Source organism: Neomonachus schauinslandi, chromosome 9 (genome assembly GCF_002201575.2).
Source record: "Neomonachus schauinslandi chromosome 9, ASM220157v2, whole genome shotgun sequence".
Classification (NCBI taxonomy): domain Eukaryota; kingdom Metazoa; phylum Chordata; class Mammalia; order Carnivora; family Phocidae; genus Neomonachus; species Neomonachus schauinslandi.
The window spans coordinates 96,221,429-96,237,891 of record NC_058411.1 but is presented as its reverse complement, the minus strand read 5'-3'; the positions used below and the strand labels follow the sequence as shown (position 1 = coordinate 96,237,891).

Here is a 16,463-nt window from a genome sequence, read left to right as displayed (position 1 = left end):
ATATATAAACATTTTTGTTTATATATTCTGTTTCCCAGTCATATACTTTCTTATTCCTCCAGCTATTTTAGATGACTATTCAGTGTGTTTATCTCAGGTACATTCTGCTTCCTAAAAATACTTCCAAATATATTCACATCATAAGTCAGAGTCTATCTCCTCTATCATTCCCCATTTCTCAGGAATGCATGGTTCACAATAAGTAATACTTACTGAATGATTCAACGTATTAACTAAATTAATTAAAAAGAATTTTGCTCGGGGGCTCAGAAAAGTCAATAGAGATATTTTAAATAAAGTCAACAGAAAATCAAAGTAATAAAACGGTGACATACAAAAAAAGTGATTCTGTAAGAATTTCAAATAATAGTATGAGTAAATACTACTATGCTTTCAATAATCTTTATTGTACAGTACAGTAGCTTCTGATTCTGAAGACTCATTTTAGGAATATAAGACATGATAAAGTAAATCAAACTGCTACCACTGAACACAAGAAGCAGAAGCAGGAGTCAATAAACACAAGATAACAGTAAAAAATCAGTGACCTAATAAGAAAAATGTGAGCAAACCAAAACTGAATATTCCATAGGAGAATTATTAATAGATTAAGAACTCAAGGGAAAACCCATGTTCTAAAGTGCCTAGAGTTATACTGTCCAATATAGTAGATACCAGGCACAGTGTGCCTGTTTATATATAAATTTTAAATAATTAAAATTCAGAATTCAGTTCCTCAGTCGAACTAGCCATATTTCAAATGCTTATTAGCCACATTTGACAGCACAGATAAAAAAAAAAATTTCATCACTGCAGAAATTCTATCAGACAGTGCTGGCCTAGGTTATTCAGCAGGCCCAACTAAAGAGCCTAAGGGAGTTTTAGTCCATTCAGATTTTTTCCCTATAGGAAATACAGCATTTTACTTTAGGATTTTATTAGTCTTACTCAATACTCTTAAAAAAAGAATTATTTATATCATGCATGTATACTATCCCCTAGGAGGTAACCACAACATTGAATTAAGCTTTATCATTCCCTTGCTATTTGAAAATAATTTTACCAAATATGTTTCCCTAAAAATATATTTTGTTTTGCCTGCCTAATTTTATATAAGGAGAATCACACTTTTTCTTTACACCACTTGCTCTTTTCACTATTTCCACTTACTCTGAAGTTCACTCTCATCCATCTAAATAACTCTGCTATTTGATAAACTACACTACAAAAATCCCAGTTTTATTCAGAAAAGCTAGACCTAAACCAATGAAATCACCTATATATCAAAGCTGTGTAAGTTACAAACAGAAGGTGTAAGTTACAAAGAGAAGGTTCCAAATGATTCTCTATAAAACAAACGAGTGTTTTCTCATACATTTAACTGCTAATAAACAGAGAAAAACTTTCTTGTGCATCAAAGACAGATCTTAGATGCTACACATAAATATATCTTTTCTGTTCTCTTTTTAATTGAAGAGCAGTGGTTATCAAAGTAGGTTTCCTCAACTAGCAGCATCAGATCACTGGGGAACTTGTTAGAAACACAAATCCTCTGCCCCAACCCAAATCCACGGAATCAAAAACTCTGGGGGGCACCTGGGTGGCTCAGTCGTTAAGCGTCTGCCTTCGGCTCAGGTCATGATCCCAGGGTCCTGGGATCGAGCCCCGCATCGGGCTCCCTGCTCTGCGGGAAGCCTGCTTCTCCCTCTCCCACTCCCCCTGCTTGTGTTCCCTCTCTCGCTGTGTCTCTCTCTGTCAAATAAATAAAATCTTAAAAAAAAAAAAAACAACTGTGGGGATGGGGTCAAGCAGTATCTGTTTTAACAAGCCCTCTAGGTGATTCTGATGTGTTGCCAAAGTCTAAGAACCTCTAGAGAAGTATCTCAACAATCAGTAGAGACAAGATGTTAAAAACATGTACAAACAAATTTCTAACATTTGGGGCACCTGGGTGGTTCGGTCGTTAAACGTCTGCCTTAGGCTCGGGTCATGATCCCAGGGTCCTGGGATGGAGCCCGCATCGGGCTCCCTGCTCCACAGGAAGCCTGCTTCTCCCTCTCCCCTCCCCCTGCTTGTGTTCCCTCTCTCGCTGTGTCTCTCTCTGTCAAATAAATAAATAAAATCTTTAAAAAAATTTTTTTTCTAACATTTAACCAATAAAAACTCAATTACCAAAAATCGATTACCTTTTCCATTTGTTGAATTTTACAAACCTCAGCTTACTCTAAAATATTACATTCAAAATAAATAAATTGGCCAAAATATTCTCAAAAAACAACAAAGTTACCATCTTCACTATATATGTATACTTATAGTTTACTTTCTCTCCATCTCCCTCCCTCCCTCCTTCTCTCCCCCAACCCTCCCTCTATATATATATAGTTTTTATTCTGAGAGTGTCCAATTTTTTTTAATTAGCCATTTTCTAATTATGGTTTCTCTCTTTTTTAAACCATTTTTCCCATATGCACCTTGGCCGGTTGCCTTTCTTTGGCAAATGCCATCTATGTGTCCTTTATTTCTAAACAGGGAGATATTTTTTTCCCTTGACAACTTTTTAAAGGCTCTGTATGTATTACAGCTCTCAACCCATTGTTATATACTGCAAATACTTTCCCAAATGTGTAGTTTGACCTTATACATTTTAACTTAGATTTATAGAGTTTGGCTTTTTTAAATTAAAAATATTCTAGCATATAAATACAAAATAATATAAAACTCATGTAGCCACCACCCAGATGTTAACATCTTACCATATTCATTTCAGAGTTTAAGACAGAATATTACAGATGATAGTTTTTTAATAGAGTAAAATCTTTTCATATTTTTCCTTTGAGTTTTTTTTAAGATTTTATTTATTTATTTGAATGAGTGAGAGAGAGAGAGAGAGAGAGAGAGAGATCACGAGCAGGGGGTAAGGGTAGAGGGAGAAGCAGACTCCCCACTGAGCAGGGAGCCAGATGTGGGACTCGATCCCAGGACCCTAGGATTAAGACCTGAGCCGAAGGCAGATGCTTAAACGATTGAGCCACCCAGGTGCCCTGAGTTTTTCTTTTTTAGGCTTAGTTCTTTCTTACTCTAAAATCAGACCAATAGTCAAATTTATTTTTCATAAAATTTAACATATGGAAAATTTCAAACATATATAAAAAGGTTTTAAGTATTAACAATACGTGTCCTACCTTGTTTCAACTGTACCAGGGGTCAAAAAACTTTCCATAAAATGCCACACAGTAAATATTTCAGGTTTTTGTAGGCCCATGGGTCTCTGTTCCAATCACTCAATTCTGCCTCTGTATCCAAAAAGCAGCTGTAGACTGTATGTAAATGAATGAGTGGCTATGTGCCCATAAAACTTTATTTACTAAACAGGCTGCAAGCTAAATAGGGTGTAGCTTACAGCCCCTGATCTATATCCCTCCCCACTTCCTCATTTCTGTATTATTTTGAAGAACCTCCAATATAACATTTCATCTCAACTGTAAATACTGCTGTACCTCTAAAAGATAAAGGCTCTTTCTTTAAACATAATCACAATATCATTACATGAAAGAGTTAACAAAAACTTAATATAAATAGCCAGCATTCAAATGTACAATCATCTCATAATTTTTAATTTTATAATCTGTTTGCATCAGGATCCAAATAAAGTCCAAGCATTGTGTCTGCTTGATATGTCTCTTCAATCCCTTTTAATTTTTAGTAGCACAACTATAGTACATTAAAATTATTTTTCCCCAAAAAATTATGTCCAAGTCTTAACATCCAGTACCTGTGAATATGTGATCTTATTTGCAAATAGGGTCTTTGCAGATATAGTTAGGAATCTCAAGATAAGAGCACGCTGGATTTAGAATGGGCCCAAATGCAAAGACTGGTGTCCTTATAAGAAAAAGGAAAGAGAAATTTGAGACACTGAGACATAGGAAAAAGGCTATGCAAACATGGAGGCAGAGACTGGAGGTATGCTGCCACAAACCAAGAAACATTAAGGTGTCAAAAGAAGCTAGAAGAGGCAGTAAGTATACTCCTCTAGAGCCTTCAAAGGAGTGTGGCCCTGCCAACACCTTGATTTTGAACTTCTGGCCTCCAGAACTGTCAAGGAATAAATTTGTTATTTTATGCCACCCAGTTTGTGGTAATTTGTCATGGAAGCCCATGAAACTAATTTACCTATTCAACGGAACTTCCTGCAATAATGTAAATGTTATATATCTGCAGTGTCCAATATGGTAGCCACTAGCCACATGTGACTGTTGAGCACCTGAAATGTGGCTAGCACAAATGAGAATTTGAATTTTTAATTTTATGTAATTTAAATTATTTTAAATTTTAAAAGGTTTCCCTTCACATTTTTTCTTTGAGATTTTTATGGGGGAGAGGAAAGAAACTGGTAAGTTGTTCTATTAAAGTTTACCACAGTCTAGATTTTTCTGATTATATCTACTTGCTATTATTTAACATTTTCTGTAAGTTAGTAGTTGAATTTAGGTATTTTCTCAGATTGAAATTCAATTTTTTTCTGGGGAGTGGTGAGCAAGACTACTCCCCGGATAGTATTTTGTCTTCTACCAGGAGGCAAATGTTCTGGCTGTCTTTCTCTGGTGTCAGTATCCACAATGTTCAATTATATTCCTTATTTTATTAGGGCTTACAAAAATGGTGATACTCTAATTTTATAATTCCTTTCCCATATGTTAGCTAGAATTAGTTCTATAAAAAGAAACTTTTCATCTACTATTTAGTTGCCCAATGGTACTGATCTTAGAGGAAAGGCAAGATAAACATTCAAATCTTTCCACTTTCAAAATAATGATTGTTTTATGAGCATCCCCCACCAGTATGACCAGTAATTTTTAGGAGCCATTATGAACTCACGTACTTAAATATATATGTTGCATCTTAATCTATTGTATACTATCTTTATTAAAGCTCAGATTGCCCCATTTTTAACCAGTAGAAAGCTCTTCAAATTGGACCCTGAGTCTTTCTGACAAGACTCTGTAGTCTTTGAAGCTTGCTTATTATCTCGTAAGACAAGATGTTTCAGGCTTATTTTGAAAATTTCCTGCCTCAAATAGGAGATTGGCCATTTTTTCCAAGTATCAATGATTACTTTTAATGAGAAATTAATGTGCAGAGACCTCAATTTGGATGCAAAAAAAAAAAAAACTTCTTTAAAATGAATTCTAAACTTTTATTAAAATAGTTATTTACAATTGGCTGTTTGTCAGTTAACTGCCATAAATGCTTAGAATTACCTCATATTAAATAGTAGGAAACAAAAAGCCAGTTTTTTGTTACTAGCATATTTTAACATTTTCACACAGATTGTAGAGAAAAACAGACTTTAATAGGTAATTCAGATTTTTTTAGGATGAATTCTAGTAACTTGAAATCACCAAAATTCAATTATTACATCATTTATTGGCAATCATTAAAATACCTACAGTTCACATGTTTTTTTCCCTCACAGTATAGTAGTATGACTATATACAAAGTATAATAAACATATATATAATTATGTATTTTTAATATAGTTTTAAAAGTAGGGTTTACTAGCAAATTCCAATACATCTTTAATTCTTGCTTTAGACTATATTTTGTCAACTACAGATAAAAGCATATTGATTACTACTATTTTAAATGACCCGTTACCATATCCTAATTATTATTAGATCATGGCCACAAGCTAGATGCTGGTACATAAATCCAAATGTCAAAATGAATTTAATCTATTAATCACAAAAGACAGCTACAGACATGTTTTCCACTTGCATGTACGCTAAAAATGTTTGCTAAAGGAGGTCCTTTACTGCAGTATTGCAAATATTTTTCTTAAAAGTAAATCTGAAGGAACCTTTACAAAATTAAACCAAATATATTTTAAAGAGGTCACTACTATTCACAACGAAATAGTCAGAAGTCTAATGTTTTAGCAAATGTATTTAATAAATATATTCTGTAAATGGCTCAACTACAAAAAAAAATAGCATCTAAATAATCTCATAATATCTTACCTATCAAGTTTAGTCAATGGTAAATCTGTTAACTAAAAATCATCTAGGAAGGGGCGCCTGGTGGCTCAGTCATTAAGCGTCTGCCTTCGGCTCAGGTCATGATCCCAGGGTCCTGGGATCAAGCCCCGCATCGAGCTCCCTGCTCGGCGGGAAGCCTGCTTCTCCCTCTCACACTCCCCTGCTTGTGTTCCCTCTCTCGCTGTAAAATTAATAAAATCTTTAAAAAAAAATCATCGAGGAAGATCTGTGCAAGGGAAGTTGGTACAGAAATGTATGAAATAAATTCATATGTATATACACACATACATCTCATCTATAACATTCTTAGATGGACAGACGGATGGACGGATGCATGAATGCATGGAAGAAAGGAAGATGAGTTTATATTGATACTTCAAATTCTAATTGAACACTATAGTATTTTGTCCTTCCAGCCTTCCCATTTTCATATTTAAAAGTGTCTTCTCCACAATAAGCAATCTGGCTTCCGTTATTCATAAAATACTTATTTACTATTTTCTCAAACCTGGTATACAAAGAATGTACTTTTGGATTTGGTGACCCAGAGCTCTACACAAAAAAAAGAAAGCCTAACAAACCAGAGTTCAGTATTTTTTTAAGAGTTCTTTTTGTCTTCAACCTGGAGGCATGTAGTCAAATATTATGTTCTAAAGTTACTTGTGTTGGGGCGCCTGGGTGGCTTAGTCGGTTAAGCATTCAACTCTTGGTTTCGGCTTAGGTCATGATCTCAGGGTCCTGGGACTGAGTCCCACATCAGACTCCAAGCGTGGAGCCTGCTTAAGATTCTCTCTCTGCCTCCCCGTCTGTCCCAGGCCCCACCCCACCCCCGCTCTCTAATAAATAAAACCTTTTTAAAAAAAATAAAGTTACTTGTGTTAGTATCCTTCCCCAACCCACATGTAATTATGGTACTCATCTGAAATTAGTTGAGTTCATTCATTTCTGTTTTAGTCCATTTTTGTTTTCATTTTTTTTCTAACTTTACAGATTCTTTTAAACATACGAAACATTAACATAGTTCCAAATGTCAGAATCATACAAGAAGGAATACACAGTAATGTCACAACCTCCTTCATTACTTTAATCCCATGCCCACCCCTCATTCTTTCTACCCTGTTTTTACTCACTGTGTCCGCGGTTTCTCGTTTATTCTTCCTGTATTTCATTTGCAGATATATGTATATTTTCTTATGTTGCCTTCTTTCTTAAATAAGATTGTATAGCATGGCTGCTCTTTTGTACTTTGCTTGACCATATACTTAAACATATAATCCTAGAAATCACACCTTATCAATTCACAGAGATTGCCTCACTCTTTTCTATACCTGTATGGTGTGTGGATGCACTACAGTTTTATCACTTTCTTCTGTATTGACATGTAGGTTGTTTCCAATATTTTGCAAAAATAATGCTGCAATGAATAATCTTGTCCATATGTATACCTGCATTGTTGGATCTTCAGGGTAAATTGCCAGAAGTGCAACTGCTGCGTCAAAAAGTAAATGTAGGGGCGCCTGGATGGCTCAGTTGGTTAAGCGTCTGCCTTTGGCTCAGGTCATGATCTCAGGGTCCTGGGATCGAGCCCCGCATTGGGCTCCCTGCTCAACAAGGAGCCTGCTTCTCCCTCTCCCTCTCCCTCTGCTGCTCTCCCCTGCTCATGCTCTCTCTCTCAAATAAATAAATGGAATCTTAAAAAGTAAATGCAAATGTAGTTTTGTTAGATACTACCAAAGTCCCTTCTTTTTTTTTTTTCTTCTCTTGTTACACCAATTTACATTCTCACCAGTAATGCACAGGAATGGGTCACAGACATTTTAGTGATGGGGAAAAAAACTTACTGTTAGTCACTACACAAAGGTAACTCACTTCTTTTATAACAACTTCTATATAACTCACGTACCACACAATCCACATATTTAAAGTGTACAATTCAATAGTTAATATATTCACAGTTGTGCAAACATCAAATAACCACTATCAAATTTTAGAACATTTTCATCACACAGTACCTCCAAGAAATCCATATCCATTCACTGTCCCTCCCCTTTTCCCCCTCCAATCTACTGCCCTGCCCCAGGCCTTGGTAATCACTAATCTACTTTCTATCTACAGATTTGCCGATTCTGGACATTTCCTATAAAGGAATCATATAATAATGTGAACTTTTGTGACAAGTTTCTTTCACTTAGCATGTTTTCAAAGTTCATCTATGTTGTAGCATGTATCAGAAGTCTAGTTTTTTTAACACCGAATAATACTCCATTGTATAGATATACAACGCTTTATACGTTGATCAGGCGACAGACCTCTGGCTTATTTTTTGGCTACTATAAATAAGGCTGCTATAAACACTCATATACAAGTTTTTGAGTGGACATGTTCTTAACTCTCATGGGTATATACTTAGGAGTGGAATTACTAAGTCATATGGTAACTCTCTGATTAACCTTCTGAGGAACTGCCATGCTATTTTCCAAAGCAGTTGGCACCATTTTACCTTGCCACCAACAACATAATTCATCTCTTAACTTGATTTTTATTATTATTATAAATTGCCACATCACCTTCTATTCCAACTCTCATAACAACCACAAACAAAATAACTTTGAATGTGATGACATATAATCAGGGCACTGGTGAGTTCAGAATAGTTAACTTTCCTTGTGGCATCACTGATCTAAATATTAATCAACAATGCATACACACAAGAGTACAGGATATAATGGTTGTGAATTAATGTGGAAAGTTTGTATTTACATAGCGCATAGTTTCTATTCATTCTAAGTACATATGCTTTTTGATATATTCCACAGATTAAATGTCCCCAAAACATTTCTCTTCACACACACATATAATGCATGCCTTATGCAAACCACAGTTAAGGAGGATAATTTTATTTAATTGGTGAACTAATTTTGGTCTTTCCAATCACCTGACCTTTGCTCTCACATGCCTGACGAATCCATTAACCCTGAAATAGAGACTATGACTTGCTACCAAAGGAATATAATAAGACAGAGTTAGTGAATATTCAGTTTCCTGTAACCAAAAACAGGATTCCCATGTTGTAGTCCTGCTGTCTTGGGAAAGGATTGTTTGTATTCCTTAACAGATGACTTTAGCCTCTCAAAAGCCAGTCTTGGTAGGAGAGACCACAAAGGTTTAAGGTAGGCCCAAAATGGGAAGAAAGGGGGTGGGAATTACCACCTCTTTCTGATCTCAGGGATTTGTGGGGAGAAGAAGGGACCAAGTGGAGGGGTCAGACGTATGTCCCAAGGTGCCTCAGATAATAATAAACACTTCTCATACCTTGCCCTGTTGCCCTGGAAGGAAGTCACTTCTTGAGCTGTCCTGCATCAAAGTGGGGTACAATCATATCAAAATACTAGTATGCACTGCCATCAACAAAGTATGAAAATACCTTTTTCCTCACAGCTAACAGAATATTTGGTTGTACTTTAAAATTTCTACCAATCTCAAGTGAAAACTGGCATCTTGGTGTAAATTTTAACTTGGACTTCTCTTATTGCAAGTGAAAGTGAGTATCTTTTCAAATAAGGAAAAATTTTACAGCTTTTTATGAAAACTGTCCATTTCTTTTGCTTATTGCATCTCTTTCAATTTGGTCTTTTCTCTTCACCCTCTATTTTTAAAGGTTCTTCATATAGGAGGCATATTAGTCCTTTACCTGTGATAGATAATGCAAATATTTTCTTACAGTTTTGTATCTATCTATTGACTTTGTTATTAGTGGGTGTTTTTGTTTTTGCCATACAAAAGTCTTACTTTTTATTTTTACAGAGTCAAATTTATCAGCCTTTCCTGTTGTTGCATCTAGATTTTGAGTCATAGAGAAAACCTTTCCTTATATCCTGGTTACAGAAGAATTCATCCATGTCTTCTGTTCGTATTTGTAGAGTTTCATTCTTTACATTGAGATCTCTGATCCATTTACATTTTTCTGTATATGAGGTATGAATTTAATTTTATCTTTTTTCCAAATGGTTAACCATTTCTTAAAAAGCCCATTTTACCATAGTGCTCTGATGTGCCAGATAGATCATGTGCTAAATTTCCATATGTTCTCGTGTCTCTAGCTCATTTTTCCTATTCTATTACACCGTTCTGTCTGCATGATATTAAACAAAAATCTAACTTACAAAATCAGACAGACTAGTTGTAGTTTAAAATTCCTTCCATTGTATATCTAACTCTTAAGAAGAAACTCACACCATATCTATAGTCAGTCACCATTAAGTGGCCATGCTAAAACTAACTGGTCTAATCACATAAAATTGACAATGATTATTTACACTACTTATGTAATAACCAAGCTAAGACACGTTAGGATATGCTGATTTACAAAAATTACCTTCAAATTTTTGTCCATCAATTAATAACCACAGAGACACACACTCACTTTGTATGAACGGCAAAATTACTTAATTAAACATATTTCAACAGTTTTCTTAAGTAGAAACATTTTACAGCTCCTCCACACCTTTCAATACAAATTTTATCATTATATTCACAGGTTTATTATTATATTTAATAAAAGTCATGTAGGGAGAAAGTAGTAAAGACTGTAACAGTATTTATACTTCTATATTTCTAAAATATGAATCATGCTGATAATTTAATGCACTTCACTTTCTCTCCTGCTACCATGAGCTGCCCTTGTTCTTAGCCAAACCTATTCCCCCAACCTGTGCATTTGATCTATCCTCCTCTCAGCTCAAGCAATTCCTCCTCTCCCTCCAGTAATGTCAGTTCTTTTTCTCTCTAGCTCACTTCCACGATCCTATAAACATGCTATATTAACTCTCAAAAGAGATAAAAAATTAAAAACTACTTCTAACCCACTTACCTCTCCCCATCATCACACAGCGACAGCCCCTTTTCTATCTTTCCCACAAGAGCAAAATTCTGGGATAAAGAGCCTATATTTGCTGTCTCTAATTTCTTTACTTCCACTCTCCCAGACTTCTTCCCAAAAGATTCTTGTTCCCTCCAGTCTACCACAACTGCTCCTTTCAAGGTCACCAATGACCTCCAAATTATTAAATCAAGTGGTCAATTTGTCATCTTCATCTTAATGTCTTATCAGCTGCACTTAATACTCTTATTAGCAGCCCCTCTTCCTTAAAACGCTCTCTTCATTTACCTTCCCTGATACCATACTTGCCTTGTTTTCCTATTGTATTTCTGGACAGGCCTTCTTAAGTCTCTCCTGCTCATCACCTCAACCTGTAAATGTTGAAGTGCATACACAGTCTTTTGACCCCTTTTTCATGTACATTCACTCTGATCTCATCACTTTAAGTTCCATATATTCAGATGTCCCCAAGAGGATAACCTCCAGCTCACTTCTCTACCAACATCCCAGACCAGTATATTCAATTACCTACTAATATCTCCAACTGGATGTCTAACAGGTATTTAAAATATGTCTAAAAGTGGATTCCCAATCCTTTTCCTAAAAAAAATGAACTGGGCTACTCACAGAGCAAGCTGAACATGAATGCCAGAGGACTTATATCTCAGTTAAGGGACAGTATTCCAATTACTGAACTTTCCACCAGTGGACCTTTTGAAAGTCATGATCTTCTTGGAAAAAGTTTTCCTTGTATGAAAAATGAACTTTCACCCAGTCATCTTCTTGAATTATCAGAAAAAAATTTCCAGCTCAACTAAGATAAAATGAATTTGTCCACACTGAGAAACACCCATGGTCTATTTGCTCCACTAAAACTACAAATGAAATTTAAGGCAGTGCAGCAGATTCAGCGTCTTCCATTTCTTCCAACATCAAATCTTTCATTGGATATTTTGAAGGGTAATGATGGGACTATTGGATTTGAAGATATTCTTGACCTGTCACAAAGTAAACTAATGGGAGAACCATACTTGATGATGGAATATAAACTCGGTTTACTGTAATCTGTTGTGCTAGTAATGAAAACAGAGGGATTGCATCTTGTCTCTGGTCATCTTTTCACTATAATTTGATGTACACAACATTAAAAATACTGACACATGAGAATTTTTGCCTAAATAGTATCTGTGGTCATTTGAAATTATTTGGGTCTTTGCTTAATGTGACTATTGAAAGCACTAAAGGGAGATGATTTTAAAACACCCAATTATATAAATAGCCTCCTATGTCTTTAAAAAATTGTTGCTAATGAGCATTTCAAAACTGTCGCCAAGTTCCAATTAAACCTACTATCTGGATATTCCATAAATTTAATTTTGAATAACCATTATCAGCATTTGAGTCTCCAACCTTCATAGTATCATCTTTCAGAATAAACATCTGTAATTGATTTCAGTGGCAACACTTCAAATTAAGTACAAAGTAAGAGATTCATATTTTACACCTTGTTTCAGTACAGCCCATTAATACTGGGTTTTACTGATGCTATTTTAGAACTGTGGCTATTCTTTGACTCTTTCTCAGGTTGAGAAGTATAAGTTCAAAGGTTTTGATTTGGGTCTTGTCTTTAAAGTGAAAAATTAAAGCAACCAGCATATGTTGATTAAAAAAAAAAAAAAAAGGAACCTACTCCTTTAGTCTTCTCCATTCTCAACTAAGAGTAACTATTCTTTCTGTTGCATCAGTTCTACCTTCAGTATATATTTCAAATTTAACCACATGTTCTTAGCCTCCTAACAGGTCTCTTCTTTCTACCCTATTCTCTACACAGCAACCACAGTGATCCTCTTAAAACATTAAATGAGATGTCATTCCCTCCGATGGCTTCCCATTTCAGTCAGAGTAAAAGTCGAAGCCATGCTGCTGCACTTCCAAATGGCTCTATGTGTTTCAAATTGACTGAAAAGCAATCTGACTTTTCTTGGTTCATGTTCTAAAAGTAATATTATGAATAGATCCAAAAGAAAATAATGGCGGCCAGCTTTCTCAACTATTCCTAATTAAACACAAGCCCCCAAAAAATGGAATCAAAATTATTTTTTTTAATTTATTCATTTATTTAAGTAATCTCTACACCCAATATGGGGCTCGAACTCATGACCCTGAGATCAAGAGTCGCATGTTCTACTGACTGCGCCAGGCAGGTACCCCAACAGGGATCAAAATTATATTCTCATTTAGTAATCACTGAGTAGCTCAAAAAATTGATATTTTTTTAATCTAGCTAAAAGAGAAATTCCTCCACTTAACTAGTTTAATATGAAACAACACTCACTTTTTTTTTAAAGCAATTCCACTATGGTTACTGTGTTCAAGTTCCTCAGATAAGAAGAGCTCCAATGGATAGAGTATCTCCCCTGATACTTGATCTCCTCTCACTGCAGTGAGACTGAGCTGAAAAACCTGCAGTAGGGCGCCTCCCTACCCCATCCTAGGTAATGAACATCCTCTCTCCCTTTATGAACTTTTATTGAACCCAGAACAAGTCCTAATCAGTTGGTTCCCCACTTCCTCTCCCATGAACCTGGCCTACTCCCTTACACATACATAAAACTCAGCAAAAAGCCAAGAGTGCCACAGTGAGGAAAGAGGCACATCTGGGCCTTGGCAGACACAACTCTATCCTCTTCACTCAGTGAACTACTAGACGGACTGACAAACACAGAAGAATGAAAGGAAGCCAGAGTTTTAAAAAAGTTCATACAGTAGCCACAAGTTTCAGGAACTACACAGAACCCATCATATTTGTAAACTATGTTTCATCCAGTACCAAAGAATGTCCTTGACAAGTATTTCTTAACTGAGCAATTGAATCTCTACTCTCAATAACCAAAAGGGATGATTTAAATATTCTTTATTTTCCTTTACATTTACAAAAAGGCTTCTTCACACCAGAAAAGGCTAGATGGTATTCAAAAGAATGTTCCTTAGTCAGGGCATATTAGAGTTTAATGAAGTAATCACTATCAATAATTATAAATCCAAACCAACTTAATCCATTTTATGCCAAAAACATTTCTGTTATTTACTAAGTACTTGATATACCTTTAATTCACAATTGGTTGAGTTCATATTTAAATATATTTAATATATATAAATAATTTATTTTTTTCAAATTTTGCTACTAAATGAAAGAAAAAAGTTTAATAAATTGCTTTTAATATCAAAGTCACTTGAAGGAGAAATCACAACAGTCTGTATATCTCGTAGCCACATATCAAGTGACTGCAATCAACTATACCCAGAGGCAAACAGAGAAGCTAGAAAAAAGCTTAAATAAAGCTCATGCACTCTTCCCCACAAGAGAGGTGAAAATCATTCCCTGGCTTATTTTCATATACCAACAGAGTGTCTTGATTTTAACAAGAGACTTTACAACTTACCTACCTCATTTTAATCCTAATCAGTTTTTAGCAGGTTAGATTATAGAACCAAGTAGACTATACAGTATAATAAAAGCCAAAAATTGCTCAGTCCTGCTAAAAACTGACAAGCTAAGAAATTACTATTGGTAATAAGGAAATAAAAAATAAAAATGCCACATATATACATGCACAGAAATCAGAAAAAGATTCCCATAGAACCAAACAATCCTATCAACCTTCATCATAATAAATATCCCTGTATTAGAGCAAAGTACAACAAATAAATATTCATGACTACAATTCTGATAAAGCTAGATATCTGGTAAGCTTTAAGAAAACAATAAAACTCATAATGCATTTTATAAATATTTTATTCAAAAATGACTACAACAAAGTTGCTTCTTCAAGAAAATTCAACTGAATATAACTTATACTATCAGAAACAGTGACAAACAATATGTAAATCCTCAACTGTCAAATCATTTTCCCTACCAGCTAATTTTAAGAGCTCCTTTACTCCACTTGAATAATAACTATCCTGTGAATGGAGAATATCCTGTGAATGGGGAATATCCCTGAAGTTTTATCTGACCCAAAATACCCTAGGCACCCCCCTAAGGCCCTGGGCATTTCCCCTAAACCTGCTCAGTAAACAAAGGTAAAAAGCTAAATGTGAACTTTGAACTTATATACTTTAGATACTTCTTTAATGAATAATTACTTTTAAATATAAAGGATGAAGCTTAACACTTCTTGGTATAAAATGCATGCAAATAACCAATGGATTCGTTTTCAGATGGGATAATAAAATAATAAAATAATCTTAAATACCTAATTCAGCAGCTAGATTTTATCTTCCTCTTCATTCTTAGATTAAAGGGAGAAAATTTTTTTCAAGTTTAACACCAAAATTTTTCCCTTTTCAACTAGCCTAAAAAGTAGGAACTGTATTTTATATTCGCAGACAGTAGCAGTGCTTAAAACAGGGTTATCACTTCAATAGCTTCTAACAAATCAAAACGGCAAAACTTCTACCTGGTCCCTGGAACAGCTTTCCTTAAAAGTTTTACCAGCTTTTATTTCTTAGAAAAAGACATAATAGAAGAGAATAGTAGAAGTACCATACGGAAAAATTCAAACAAGTCATCCATACATGAGGTAACTGAGTATAATATAGAAATGACATATATATCCCATTTCCAAATGTGATTCCACATAAAAATTAAGCCCTCATACCGTAAGTCATTCACTGTATGTACTGAATTCACTTCTCTCCTAAGGCATCTAAAATGATACCAATTATATATATCATTCTTGGGAGGACTGAGAAAACAAGTCATCCAAATAATTTGAGTTCATCAGTGTAGATGAAGAAGTATGGCTGGGAAAAAATCTAAACAAATTATTATCCATCCTGGGATCAAGCATTAAAAATAACATAGTATCCTCAGGAACACACACTATCTACGGTGACTTGACATATACAACCTATTAAAAGGCTAGTCTATTATTTGAATATAATTTTTTGATCGACATATTTCAAATTAAAACCATCAATAAACTAGCTTTTACTAGGTCCTAACCATGTGTCCGGTCTTTTCTTAAAAGGCACAAGAGTGGAGGACACAGTTCCTACCAACAAAAAGCTTATTACTAAGAAAATAAGTCTAGCACACAACACAAAAACACATAAACAAGAAGCTGCAAGAACAGCCACAAGAGCAAAACCATGATGAAGGCTGAGATTCAGGATGTAGAACAGAGAGAAAGCTCTGGTTAGGTAAAATAAGGATCTTGAGAACTGCAGGCAAATCATGGAGTTTGAAGATTTACTTTTGTTTTTTACTAGTTCTTAAACAAGACCAAACTCTGAACTGAGTAATTTTTAATGATTTTTATCTACTCTGCTTTTAATACCAAAATGCATTAATATTAGAATGCATTACACCACACTGATTTTTCCAAAAATAGAGACAATCTTAGCCCAGCCAAAATGTCATATAGCACATGCTTGGGAACTTACGTTCTTGAAACAGCGTACATGTGAAAAGAAAACCTCATATAAATATTTGTCTGGAGCTAAGATTAGCATTGGGGGGAAACTCAAAATATATTTGCTTT

At 34.9% G+C, this 16,463-nt stretch overlaps 1 protein-coding gene and 1 pseudogene across 3 annotated transcripts in view; one reads left to right on the top strand and one right to left on the bottom strand.

The window, feature by feature from the left end:
* Window positions 1–16,463, bottom strand: part of TCF12 (transcription factor 12) — a 377,690-nt gene that overhangs the window by 313,320 nt on the left and 47,907 nt on the right. The gene's annotated exons all lie outside the window — the stretch shown is intronic.
* On the top strand, window positions 11,559–11,981 carry LOC110583869 (annotated as a pseudogene).